Source organism: Solea solea, chromosome 9, assembly GCF_958295425.1.
Source record: "Solea solea chromosome 9, fSolSol10.1, whole genome shotgun sequence".
NCBI classification, from domain to species: domain Eukaryota; kingdom Metazoa; phylum Chordata; class Actinopteri; order Pleuronectiformes; family Soleidae; genus Solea; species Solea solea.
In genome coordinates this window covers 5,448,321-5,462,800 of record NC_081142.1, presented here as the reverse complement: position 1 = coordinate 5,462,800, position 14,480 = coordinate 5,448,321, and the positions used below count along the sequence as shown (strand labels likewise).

Genomic DNA, 14,480 nt, shown 5'->3' with positions numbered 1-14,480 from the left:
AAAAGTACTCAAAATGTTTAAAATTGGATTGGATTTGTGACATTTGGAAATATGTCACAGTTCAAAGTTCACTTGGCTTGTTTTTATGAACAAAACAAAAAGAAAAACAGTCTATTTTGTAGAGCTGAAACCATTAATTGATGATTACTAAATTTATCGGCAACTATTTTGATAATCGAATAATCGGTTTGATCCTTTTTTCATGATTAAAACAAGATTTCAGATTGTTTAAGCTTCTTAAATGTGAATATTTTCTTCATTTCTTTTGCTCTTGATAACAAATAAATCATTAAAATCCTTTTGGTTTGTGGACAAAACAAGACCTTTGAGAACATCATCATTTCCAGGTTTGACGAACACTGATCAAATTTTTTTTTATGGTTTTCTGATATTCTGAACACCAAACGATTAATCGAGAAAAATAATCGACAGGTTAATCGATTATGAAAATAATCGTTAGTTGCAGCTCTATTATTTTGTGACTGACTTCTGCACAATTATGGCTACTTTATATCACTACTAAAATTGAGATATAAAACAAATCATACATTTGATTCAACAACACATAAGAAGACTAAAAAAAGGCACATTTTTAAAGCCGGAATATGTGACTTATAAACACACATACACACCCAGGATGTCCATATAAGGAGTTGTGTATAAGGGTGCACCTGCAGCACAGATCCGTGCCGCCTAAGCATTGAGGGTTAAAATGATCAATCCATGCATCGATTTTTATCCAATTCAATTCAATTCAATTCAATTTTATTTGTATAGCGCCAAATCATAACATACATTATCTCAGGGCACTGTACATAGACAACATCAAAGAGAGCAGAGAACCCCAACAGTTCACACAATGAGCAAGCACTAGGCATCAGTGGAGAGAAAAAACTCCCTCTTAACAGGAAGAAATCTCTGGCAGAACCAGGCTCAGAAATGTGCAGTCATCTGCCTCGACCGGTTGGGGTGAAAGGAAAATCGGGGACAGAGGAGAGGTGAAGGACAGAAAGGGGAGGGGGGAGAGAAAGGACAAGAGGGAGATGAGGTAGAGACAGAAGAGAGAGAGAGACCAGGAGCAGATACACAACAACTGTATCAAGTTACAAGTTAATACAATTAATGATATTGACTTTTTAATTATAGCACAATAATAATGGTGATGATGTGGGTAGCCTCGAAAACTGGATCTTGGTCCCGCAACCTGCATGATGAGAATACAGAGAGAGAGAGAGAGAGGGAAGGAAGGAAATACACAAACTAGGGAGAGAAAGAGACAAGGTTAATGACATATAAAAAGTCAAAATCATATCCTGAGTGTGAGAGAGTGAATGTGCGTGCACCACAGATAAAAAATCCCCCAGCAGTCTAGTTCTATGTATGGATTAATTTCCATTTCATCTAAATATTTCATCATGTTTACAAGTTACATGCTGTGATGACATTTCACAGGTAAGATCCCTGACTTTGTGGTACATTATATTTTCTGGCACAATTACAGTACAGCACAGTTTCACCTGCCATTTTTTGTGGAGTTAGAACAAATCAGTGGTTAACATCATGTGTTGGCATCGGTCCTGATGAGACCTTGAGCGCAGTAGCTTCTTTTTACACTCACTGGGAAATGAAATACAATGCTTCCTTTAGTGCTCTATTAGACTCTCAGACATTTGGCACACACACTCCCTCCATCTCGTCTCACTGTAGTGGTGACAAATGTGCCGCAGCTGAGTTTGTACAGTGGCTACAACTTGGCTCTAAATTGTGTTCTTGATTTTTGTGGCTCGATCCCTGTCTCCAGCTGTACGTCACTGAAGATTTACTGTTGCAGCGTTTTTCCCTCAGACAAATACTGGACACACACACACACACACACTCCATGTCAACATAGTGAAGCCTCCCATTGGTTTGTATACTGCAGCTTTGGAACCTCATCTTTTTACAGCACAACACAATATGTTACAGTCAATATCAATATGAGAATAAAAGTCAGCAAACAGACACAGAAAGTAGAAAAATGGTGCAATATTGAAGAAGGAGTGTAGTAAGATGCTGAGTCACCTATGACTGTGTAGTGACTGATTCAACTGTTCAACGGCGCTTGCATTAAATGTGTTTCACGGTTCTGAAGCAGCTCCCACAAGGCAGAGGTGCAAACACACGATGTTGATGATGAGAAATGTTATTTCAGGGCGTTTAATGTTCTTTTCACACTGCCAGTGCTGTTCATGCTTGTTGGCTGATGTTATGTAGGTAGGACACAAGAAAAGACTTGGTAAATCAGTAGATATAAGATCAAATGACAAATCTATCTATCTATCTATCTATCTATCTATCTAAGGAATCTTTATGAATTGAAAATTATAGCGCCATATAGTATTATTAAATAATGACCCAGTTCTATGTGGGCTAATAACAATAATACTAATAACTATATATATATATATATATATATATATATATATATATATATATATACGTATATATGTATATATATATATATATATGCATGTATTGATATACATGTTGATATTTTAGTATTATAGTTGGGGTCATTTTCGCTCCGCGTGGATGTCAATGCAGTCCCTGCAGAGAATGTTTGAGTGTCCACGACCTGAAAGCTGAAACTAGGCGAATTTTAGAGAGAGGAGCTCCTTTAGTTTTCTCCCACGGGACGTGAACGTGCCGCAAAACCGAGATAGAGAGAGAGAGGGGGGGGGGGGGACTACAGCGCAAATGAGCCCCAATTAACAGCAGCCGGGTCCTCTGTAACACACACACACACACACACACACAGACACCAGGACACTTCTGCACATGCGGTTCAGTTGCGGGAGCAGCAGCAGCATCAGTCGGAGCTGCCAGTGTCTCACAGACAGAGCTGAGAGCCGAGAGGCGCAGAGCTAATGCAGTTTTCATAGCACAATAAAAGAGGAGGAGGAGAGAGAGAGAGACAGACAGACAGAGAGACAGACAGACAGACAGACAGAGAGGAGAAGCGGAGACTTGAGTGTCGCTGGATATTTCGGCATCAGCTTCTGCGAGGAGAGTGTAAGGTAAGGTAAGGTAAGGCGAGCGAATGCAGCACAGTCCTCCTGCTGCTGTTCCTGCTGCTGCCGTCACTGCCGGGGGAGAAGAAGAAGAAGAAGAAGAGGAGGAGAAAGAAAAAGCACAATCCGGAGGATCAAGGTTATCCTGCAAAGATCTGAGCAGAGAAGACCACTAACAGAGTTGCAGATGTGGAAGAGGAGCTGTGCAAGTTCTAGTCCTGGGTGAGACAACTTCTACACACACACACACACACACATGCACATGCAGAGGACAGCACAGCTATTTTTAAGACAATCAACTTTCATTCATTTGGACATCCACACCAAACCTCTCTCCCTGAACGTTAACCATAACCAGTCAATGCTTAACCTTAACCTAACTCTATACACATCTTAACTCAGAAATGAGCTTCTGTCTCATTAGGACCAGGCTTTGGACGCCATGAGGACGACAGGTCCTGACAAAGTCTGTGTTTATACCAAAAAGGAACCAAAATGGATACACTCACTCACTCACTCACACAGGTTTGCACAGTGTGTTCATACACAATGTGGACTTGCAATTATTTGGGTAACCAGATCATGTTTAACCCACAGCACAGTTCACATCTTACTTGAAACCAGAGCCTCAGAAATGTGGCTCTGCCTCGTTAGTCCCCATGAGGACAACTTGTCCTGAAAATGTCAGTGTTGATACCAGAAAAGGTCCCACAGAGGTAAAGCTGAGTACACACACACACACACACACACACACACACTCCTCTCTGTGATCCATTACCACAGCGAGACATTATATATGTGAGCCGTGTCTTCTCTGAGTCCCTGTGTGCACTTTGCTGTGGTCCACTCACCCTATTGAACACGAGGTTCACCCGTGATCACCGTGGCACTAGTTTATCCCTCAGCCTCTTATCACTGTGTCATGGTGCAGTCCCAGTGGATCAATTTGTGTGTGTGTGTGTTGTTTTTTAATCTCAGATGAACATCAGATCTCTTAATCTCACTCTGCTACTCTATTGTCATCCTTGAAATGGTGCTGTATGTGTTTCCTTTCAAGCACATCCACTGTCTGTGTGTGTGTGTGTCTTTGGTTACCATTTCTCAATTAGATTTTAATGATCTAAGCGTGGGTTAGAGAGGGGAAGGCAGCGTCTGATCGATCCCTGCAGTCATCTCGGTGTGATCTCAGGCTCGGTGCCTGTCGTCAGTTTGACACATCTAAGCCGGTGCCTGTGTTTGTTCAGCCTTCTCCCGGCTCTCTTCCTGCCTGTGTTGTGGCTTTGTTCAGTTGTCAGTGCAGTTATGGAAATGTTAAGGTGTTTTTTTTTTTTTTTTTTTCTTTAATTTGCTCCTTCGCTGACAGGATGTCCTACACTTCACAGTATCTGTTGTTATTCAAAGCTGTCATCAAAGTTTTAATAGTTTTCTATCTTTTTGTGGTTTCTATGGATCCAAGTACTGAAAACTGAATGATGAATCGTTCCAGAATTGTTATTTATTGTTGACACACAAACCTTTAAGCTACTAAGACTGAGGCATTAGACCTTTATCCTGTGAAGATTCCACTAAGTTGCACCTTATCTATGCTTTGTTGTTGGACAGCCGTGTCTCTGTAGATGAAGCTTGGTGAACAGTAAAGCCAGTGTCTGTCATTTGTTTTTGAAACACTTTTTAATCCTATTAGTTAAAATCCTCTTCACATCCCTAATGCCATTAATAAATGAAGTTGCCTGGGGGGGAAAAATAAAGAAAAAAGCTGTCTTTAGGCCTTGGAATATTGTGATTTGCTGGATTAAATGTCATTCACTAATATACGGAGCTCCAGACCTGACACGAAATAGATATAGGTGCTCACGAAATAAAAATTAAATATCATTGAGAGCTGCGTAAGCAAAAAGGGGAGCAAGAGGGCCGACGCTGCACGACGGACAGAGATTGAAACCTCATTTTCATCATAAAGAGCCGCCTTCCACTGTGTAAATGTCACAGTGTTATTGTACGTGATAATTCCCTGCGCTCCGGTGTCACTAATGACTGCACGGAGATATCAATGTAGTTTCTCCTGCTCTTTTTGTTTCAACAATGTTTCGTTTAAATGTTATTCATCGTGCAAGTTTGAATCTGTGAATGTCTTTCTAACTTTACTTTAGTGTCACAGGTTCACGCGAGGGTGCGCTCCATTAGCTTACCCAGCTGTCCAAGTTGTTGAACGATGACTTTTCCATCCATTAATCACCGACTATTTTGTTGACGATTAGTTTAATTTTCTGATGTTTCAGCTTCTTAAATGTGACTCTTTTCTGGTTTCTTTGCTTCATGTAACTAAGAAATCATTAAAAAGGAATCATTCAGGTTTGTGACATCTGAGAACATCATCTTTTCAATATTTTCTCACATTTTATGGATGAAGCGATTACTCGATCAATCAAGAAAATAATCGACAGATTTATTGATTATGAAAACACTCATTATTTAGACAACGTTTATCAATATTGTCTGATTTTAAACATGTTTGCCTATGTCACCCAGCCTTGAAGCATGCCATAGTGTATTTCTTGACTTGTACCACGTGACATTGGTGTCCCATGGTTTACTGCGTGCTTGTACAGAATCACAGAGACCATCACTGTCTAAAAATCAAGTCAAGTCAACCCAATTATCCAACAGCACCTAATGATCGTCAAGATGCCACTTAGCCCTGTTTGACAGATTCATGTGTCAGTAATGAAACGCCTGCTGACAGGTCCGTGTGCGGCTCACAGCGCCTTGTTGAATCCGGCCCGTTAGCCTCGTTCATTACTGTGCCTACGCTCACCTTCTTATTCTGTTGCGTTCTGTTACACATAAAGCTGTCAGCTGTGCTCAATACTGACATAAGCTCGGTTTATATCTGCCAAAGCTCAGCCTGATTATTTTCAACTCTGGAGGATTTATGAGGGCAGTGAGGAGATGCGTCCCTCATCTGTGCGATGCTGCACTTACACCGAAGGTGGTGAGTGTAGAGTGAGTCAGGAGGAGGGCAAAGATAAAGGAATCAAGTGTAGAAGGGAAAGAGTGCAGCAGTGAGTGGCTATTGGCTGCCTGCTGGTACCTTTGGACATTGTGCGGTCATGGGCCTGTGTGTGTGCGGACTCTCCTCTCCTGTTCTACCTTTCTTCTGTAGGTCCATAACTTTAATATAGATCTTAGATGATAACTTAATTTAACTGTTGACGGCAAAAGCCTCCCTGACACCTCCCTTCCCTTATAGTGCTTAAGAGTCTTGAGTGTGGCGTCCGACACAGGATTCAAATCACACAATGCCGGTCAGATAAAAAGACTTAAAGATCCTGAAAACATGCGTTAAATCGCATCACAACCCCTTCTGCCGTATTTCATTACGACAGAGTCTGGGCTGCAGTCATGCAGGAAGTACAGAACGAGTCACCAGACCAAGTCGTACTAGAACTGCATCATGGAAAAGCACCGTTAGGTTCCCAGGTTCCCTCATAACACATCCCTGTTACATAAACGATGACTTTTCCATCCTCACCAACATGAGCTGAATGTATTTTTTATAGAAAATGTCTGTTTAAGACAAGTTATGATTTAATTTTTGTGTTATTGCTTAATAATTAGACCATAACCTTTCAACATGCTGTAAGTCATGTAATCTGTGAGAGAACTAGACTCCTGCACCTCCACTTGTCTTTGTTTCCAGCTTTTAAAGGACATTTTTTCATGGTTTGGACCAATGACGGGGCAATTCAAAAAGAGAGACTGCTATTTACTGTTCATTTTTAATCATTTCCATAATTTCTACATTACTTTGAGCAATATAGAGAGTTTATCCATGAGTCATCTTACAGATACAGTATGTATTATTCATCATTCCTGTAGCTGTTTTAAGGATATTGTTTTAATATCTTCTTCTTTTTTTTTTATAAAGATAACATCAGGCATTTATCAACCACTTTCTTGACAAATGACTACGTGGTGCAGTGAAGACGCATCGTCTGTGCTGCAGTTTGTCACCGTGATACCATTAATTCAAATTACTGTAATGGAACCTCGAGTAACAACAGAGCTTTTGTTCAAAGCAGGTTCAAAGCCAAAGCAATATGTCAACCCACTACAATGCAGCAAAGTAATAAAAGCGCTGTGATGGCAGGGACTCAATTGATCTTCAGGACGTGTTTTTGCTGTTTGAATTATACCACTGTCTAATTTAGAAAATAGATTTGACTATATATTGGCTCACATTTATGTCTGCTACAGCTATTTATAATAATCGTATAGTGCCACAATAACATCCAGCAAAAAGTCCAGAGACCACAGGTACTTTGTTTAGCACTTTTCCTTCTGTGTCACTCTTTCTCTTGAAGAAATCAAACGACTTTGTTTGAGCTCATGATTGAGCCCATGTGACTTGACTGGACTGACTCAGGAGGACAGAAGCCTCGGTGCAGATGAGATGGAGAGAGAAAGCGACGGAGTGAGAAAAAGGGTGTTTTGCTCTTTGGATGCTGCATATTTTATATTTTCTGAGGTCTCTGGATGAAAGAGTGTGTGATGAAATAGCTGTGGCATTTCATAGTGAAAGGAAGGCCAAAGAATCTCATGAGTCTAGGTAGGCAGAGCGTTCACACTTAAGAGGAGTTCAGAGACTCATCTCCCACTTCTGGCCTGGATTTATTCTGTTGGACCAATATAAATACTTTTCAGCAGGTCGAGGTTCTTTAACTCTAAACCTTTTGAGTAACCTGGTATTTGATGATGTAAAATTCATGTGCCTTTGAGCATAATCAGGAGCAAAGCGGCTCCCCGCACCATCAGTTTATTTGGGGAGTTTATACACTTGTCATCTCCCTGGCTCATTTCATTGTATGTATTTCTGTTGCTGCTGGCAGTGTGAGGTGCTGCAACTGTGCCATAAAACAATATTCTACCGGTATGTATCAAGCATCATGACTCACATTTGCAGGGGAAAATTGATTTGGAGGAGCCCTGCCTGAGCTCTCAGCCACCGTGCACTCAAGAGGAAGAGATGATTTTAACAGAGGTTTACTAATGCACACTGCATACCATTGTTAGCATCTCCCATTCCCTTTGAACTGTGGGTAATGCTCTGGAAACAGTTCCTAATAAATAATTTTCTTTAGGCTGCACCCACTGAAATCAGTTTTAGTTTTAAAATGCATCACTTTGAGGCCCTCAAGTGTAGAGTTTGGAAAATGTGCTAATTTGAGTCCATAACAGAAACTTAGACATGCAAGCAGCTGCATTTGCTTCCTGATGGGGCAGAATTATTCACAACATGTATCAGCCACTTATAGTGAATGCATTATGGAAAATTTATAAAAACATGTATATAATTTCTAAAGATTTTCTTTATATATATATATTAAACCACACACACTGGTGCAACCCGACAGAACAGACAGAAATAGAAATAGGTAGTGTGTGAAGGCAAAAAACCTGACCCGACCTCAGTCACAGTCAATCAAACAGTTGGATTTTGCAATTGGGTATTGTGTAATGATTATCAAACCAACTGCAAACACATGCCACCAACAGCCAATGCAAAACAGTAGGTGAGACGCAGGAAAGTGGGAATATCTAAACAATGATACCGTTAACTCCATGACCTCACCCATACCTGTCTTTCTTTCTACAGTAACAGCGAGCCGTTTGTCATCCGTGTTTGTTTACCCTTCGCTCTGGTTCTCTCGTGTGACGTGTTCAGTTGGTTTGACAAATCATGTAGTCTGTGATTCCTCATCGGGTGCTGTCGTTAAATGTGTGATTCCAAGTCTTTCAATCGTCATAAAATAATCTGCTGAAGCCAGTCGGTGTGTCGGTGTGTGCTCTTAGTCTTTTTAACATCAGGACAAAACAATATAGAGACGGTGAAGATTGTGTAGGTGTTTCCCCAGCTTTAGTTTCGTCAGGACATATGAACAATGAACCGAGGTATTCTGCTCATAACTGTTTATTTACGGAATTATGTGTTTATCCGCCTTAAAGCTGAAACATCTCTTAAATCACTAAAATAATCTGAACGTCCTTTGAAAATAAATTTGGGTTCATCAGACTGAAAAACCCCACTGGACAAGTTCCCTCTGCTTTGCCCATAAATGTTCTTTTCAGCCCGAGATACGGAGTGTTTATTTATTGCTGCATCATTTGCCTGGACCTCCTGATGAACTGTAAGCTCGAGGAGGCAGATGACCAGGTCAAAGGTCGTTTACATGCAGCCCTAAACCTTTTTGAATCTAGTTTCTTAAATAAGACGCTGCATTTGATCGTCCTCAGTCCAAAAGGGGCTGCGTCTGCAAATCTATACAGCACAATTTAAATAGATATGACCTCACGTCACCTCACAGATCACTGAAGGGCAACAGCTTGTCGTATCCAAAACTAAACTATTTTGATGTTGAGGCAATTTGATTCAAAATATGGCTTTTCAAATTCATTCAGCCTTTTCTCTCTCTCTCTCTCTCTTTTTAAACCGAGTACATCTTGTCAAAATTGTCACCACACTACAGCAGCTGAGTCGAGCAAACAGCAGACAGTGTGCTGAAGTGCTGCGTTGACCCACCTGTGTTCTGTGTGCTGACTCAGGTTACATCTTTTATAGCGTCTCTCCATGGGCCGTGCACATGAGATTGATCTTTAATTAGGGTCTTTCAATTATGTAGTCATGAGCAAGATTAGGTTAACACACACATGACACAAGCGAACAGCGTGTTTGTGTTCTCAGGCTGATTCTGACACACATATCTGCCTTTAGTTGTGAGGATGTTCATGAGACTTAATACCCTCACCATAAATATGCTTATATAAATGTAGAATAGAAAAATGTATGTTCAAGGATTCCACCCACTACCTGCAATCCGCCACTCCTAACCACACCCCTAAGTTATATAAACCCAACCCTAAAGAACTTTGACCTGTTTCTCCAAAGACTCTGCTCCTGTGAGTTAAAATCTCATGTTTATTTGTTTGATACACATATTACTTGAATGGTCTAATTGTTTTGTCCTTGATAGAGTCCTGTGTTTTAGGTCCTGAGCAAAGATTTTGATGCATTACAGATGTAAGTTGAAACCTTTGGATTTAATGTTACTACTTTGGTTAATTATTCAAATGCAGATTTGTAATATCCCTTTATCTCTCATCAGTCATGTATCATCCATCACCCATCCATCTGTTATCTATCCTCTACCAGCTTTATGGATCCTGTGTCTAAATGTGAACACCATGGATGTGTTTCATGATTTAAAGCAAGATGCGATGACGCAAATTAACAAAAATGGCTTCAGCCACATAAACTCAAAATAAACCAATGATGAATGTCCAGAAAACTGGACAGAATTATGAAAGAGTGTATTATTATACCATAGCTTCCTGAAAGGGAGGGATGAGCAGAGGAGTCCTTGCAGTCTCACCTTCTAATTCCTTAACCTTATAACCATACCCCTTTTGTTTTTTTTCAAGCACCCATTTTTATCGTTAAACCAATATTAACACCATCTTCCACGTTTATCTGGATTTGTGGTCCCACATGGTTAACACTGTTACCTTTTTAACCATAATCTGACCCAACTTTAAACCTAATTGTAAGGTTTTAACCCTCAAAAAGCCGTCTGAATGTGTACAGTATGTCCTCACAATGATAGTTTGCAGCCTAAAGTTGTCCACTCACATCATGCATTCCTAACAATCATAACTAAACGTTTAACCCCAACACTTTTCCTATAACTACAGGGCTTTAAATGTTCTCACAACAATGACCCTCACACTTGGATACATAGAGCACACAAACACACACACACACACACACACACACACACACCACCAGCAGCCTCTTCTAATTGATTTTTAAATGTGTGTCAATAAATAGTAGCATTATTGTGTGTCCCCACAGTCCTGAACCAACTAATGACTTTGACTCTAATGAGACCTTTGCATATTGTGGTTGAGCACAGTTAACACCGTGCAAGGGTATTAAGCAGTGGATGAATTAATCATCCCTCAAAAGGGCCCTGTCGTCGACAGTCGGTCTAACTCAGCTGAGCATGTCGCCTACCTGCAAGGTGATGATAATGCTTTTAGATGAAGATTAATGTGATGGGCAAGAATAGATGTTCCAGCACACAAGATACATGTCAGTGTTTTTATTTGTGGAGCTCCCTCAAGTGCTGCCTGCTTCTCCCTCCACTTCCTGCACTCAAGCTCATTAAGACGTTGGTATTTGAATGCCAGTGAGCTAATGGTATAAATGAAGGTTAAAGGGTCACGCCTCTTTGCATCTTTATATCAGCCCCTAACCTCTGATCTTCTTCTCTGCCACTGATTGAACCTTAATCAGTTGACCAAAGTGGAGATCAGTATTAGACTGAACAGATTAGTGCGGGCTGTTCTGACATTTGTGTTTTTGTTTGATTTGTTTTGCTGTTTTTTAAGTGAGTGTCGTGTTGCTGATGTTTTTAAAAAATCCTCACACTTTGGCACCAACCCTGTCCTGAACCAAACAGAATATTTACAGTAGGTGAGGGCATGTCTCACAGGAACAGTCTCTGGCCATGAGCTGCATGTGTGAAAGAGCAACTTCAGGAAATATCTGTGGATATTGTCTCTAATATTGTCTCTTTCTGGAGTCTCGTGCTGAATCCAAAGCTGGTGGTGGGGGTTGAGCCATGGTGTCACTGCAAACGTCTGTACATCACTAATCATAAATGTTAAGTCATAAGATTGTGAGTAGCTGTTCTCAGACCCTCCCAGCCCCAGGTGATTGTCTGTTTTTCCTATTTTGTTGCAATGTTCCTATCCACAGTTTGTATATCTTAAAGGGAATGAAATAATAAAAAAACATTCTGTTGCTTTAAACGCTCTCTGAGACATCATTTTGCCTGAAGGTGCAGCTGAAACTGCCTTGAAATTGTCTTGAAATTATGTGAAATGGGATTTAGTTATAAAAACCAGGGTTTTAGCAGCGCTGAAAAAGCCTTGAAAGTGCCTGCTGGTTAACATATTATACATATAAATAAATAAATAAATAAATATATATATATATATACATATATATGCAAGCAGAGAGAGCAGAGGAGAAGCAAACAAATAGAAAAACTGATTAATAATAAGCAGAATGCAAATATCTGAAGGTTTTCAGTTACTGGACTTGCTGGGGTTTTACCTTTTTCTCCATCTTCTTCACTTTCCTGCCTGTGTCCTGTGTCTTGACTGTAGCGTTTGGAATTTCGGCCTCTGTTGTTCTTTGCCCTTAGATGTCTCTACGCTTCCATAATTCTCCAGCACCTCAGAGGAAAGACATGATGCAAGCTCTCCAAGGAGCTGGTCTGCCTTCGATTTTGAAAAACGTGTCTGCCTCACTTTCTCAGTGACGTGCTGGTTCTGCGTTTTCTGTATTCTATTCAGCTCGGTGTCCTTCCACTGTAAAGCCTCACTGAAAGCTGCTGGGAAATTATGGTTTGTTGTTCTCATCTCGGGACATCCAAGGCTTTTTATCCTCAGGAGAATAGATAAAGGCAACGGGACTGGATTAAAGTTCACCTCTCCTCCAAGAGGCCTCTGAAGGACCGTCTTTAAAAGAGGGATAATGAAGAACCTTCCATGGCAGAAGGTTCTTTGAGACAGAGGCCTTCTCACGTCTTCTTGAAGACAATTCTCTTGGACGAGAGTTTGCACGACAGGGTAAAACAATTATGTTGTAATTATTTTGACAAATATTCTGATATGATCCTAAATGATCATCTTATTTTCATGAAAAAACTGAACATCATTACATTTGACGTCATCCGTAATATCCAGGATGTTCTTCTGTGTTCTTCGGTGCGTTTGAGCTTAAAGGTGTTAAGACCTGCTGACATAAAAATGTAGGCCATAACTTTACTAGGGACATGCTGATTTAAACTGAGCCTTCCAACTGACCCAGTATGTGACAAAACAAATAATCTGAGATTATTTTGGTGATAATTTCAATAAGAAGTTGTGCCATAATACAGTTTGAAGAGAGGCTGAGTTAAGTGTTTGAAAAATGATAGTGTCAGCTATAAAAAGAAAAGGCATAACGTTGTGTGTTTTTGTGTGGAGCTGCAGCATAAGTGGGTTTTTAGGGCATTCGCTTTTTCTGGCCTTTCATTTGTAAAAGGACGTCGGTGCCTGGAGAAAATCTTTGTTTTGTTTCTGCACCATTTGAGCTAATAAATCTGCAGCTGTATGTGTCCATGTGTAACCTTGACAGATGGGTGTGACGAGGTTCTGCTCAACAGACCTTGGCTCCTCTTCCTCCCTTGCCGTCTTCCTTTGGTCTTCCTGTCCCTCTCTCTGGGAACATATGTGTTGGACTCGTCTGTCAGAAGTGTTTGTTCCGTGCTTTGAACAGACTCACACCTGTGTGGAGTATCTCTCCTGTTGTTTGGGTCATTATAGACTCTATACTTGTAAAGTAGCTGTCGCACAGTAGTCGTTTATATACGTGAAGGCTGGCTGCATGCTGCTTGTCGCTGTATATCACAATCTGTGGTTTTGTGTTGTCTATGAATATCCAGTGCATGTGATAAACAAGTCTGTGTATTTCTTCATGTCCTCCTGTCACTTTCCGCTGGCTTTTACTGGTGTGAAGAGGATGAGCCGCTTGTGGATATCAGGGGAACGTTATGAATTTATCATGGGGCCCAGAGGAGTCACAGTGGGACAGTGTTGCAGGGGGATCATTCTGTGCTCCCCTACACAAGCCTGTCATCGTTAGAAATACATTATTAATTCATTCATATTTCTTTTCTTTCTTCCTCAAGAAAAAAGCAAAACATTGATCAGAGAATCACAGGGGACGAGCCTGTGTGCATGTCAGCGAGCCTGTGTATGATAGCACTCGGTCAGAACCAGCCTCATCTCTTTCAACCTTGCTTTTCTCTCCCCGCGTCCCTGACATTGAGCACCATCGGCTTTCCTTCAAAGAACGTTGTCTTCACCCTTCCTCTGCCTCTCACAACAAATGTCAGACTAAACACTTTCAAAGGACCCTGTAAATAATTTGTACTTTTATGTGTAGCTATGGTTGTGTTTGTTATTTATTTGTTATGCAGTGCAGTTTATTTCTAACTCTATCTGCGATGCCGTTTCATCCCAGTGTATTCAATACTGAGTTCCTCTGGGAAGTCATAACAGATCTATGTTTAATGTGCAGGCAGGACCCAATTACTTGGTGCACGTAGCTGGAACTAAAGACCGCGGATGGATGCTTTATAAGAACTGGATAGAGCACCACTGCAAAGGTTTTCCAGTGGCCACTCGTGGTACTGCAACAAAAAATACTCAAAAAGTAATTTTCCCTGTTCACAGGACACATCGAGACATGGACATAGACATTTATAGATCTTTATATTCTATATTTTTAATTCATGGAGTTGGCCATGAATGTCTCTA

General features: G+C 40.6%; 1 protein-coding gene across 1 annotated transcript in view; it reads left to right on the top strand.

Annotated features, from left to right (window-relative positions):
* Positions 1-2,787: 2,787 nt before the first annotated feature.
* Positions 2,788-14,480, top strand: part of lingo3a (leucine rich repeat and Ig domain containing 3a) — a 33,654-nt gene continuing 21,961 nt past the window's right edge. Inside the window, exon 1 of the mRNA XM_058639153.1 lies at positions 2,788-3,272. The gene's annotated coding sequence lies outside the window, so the exon portion shown is untranslated. The remainder of the gene's footprint in view (positions 3,273-14,480) is intronic.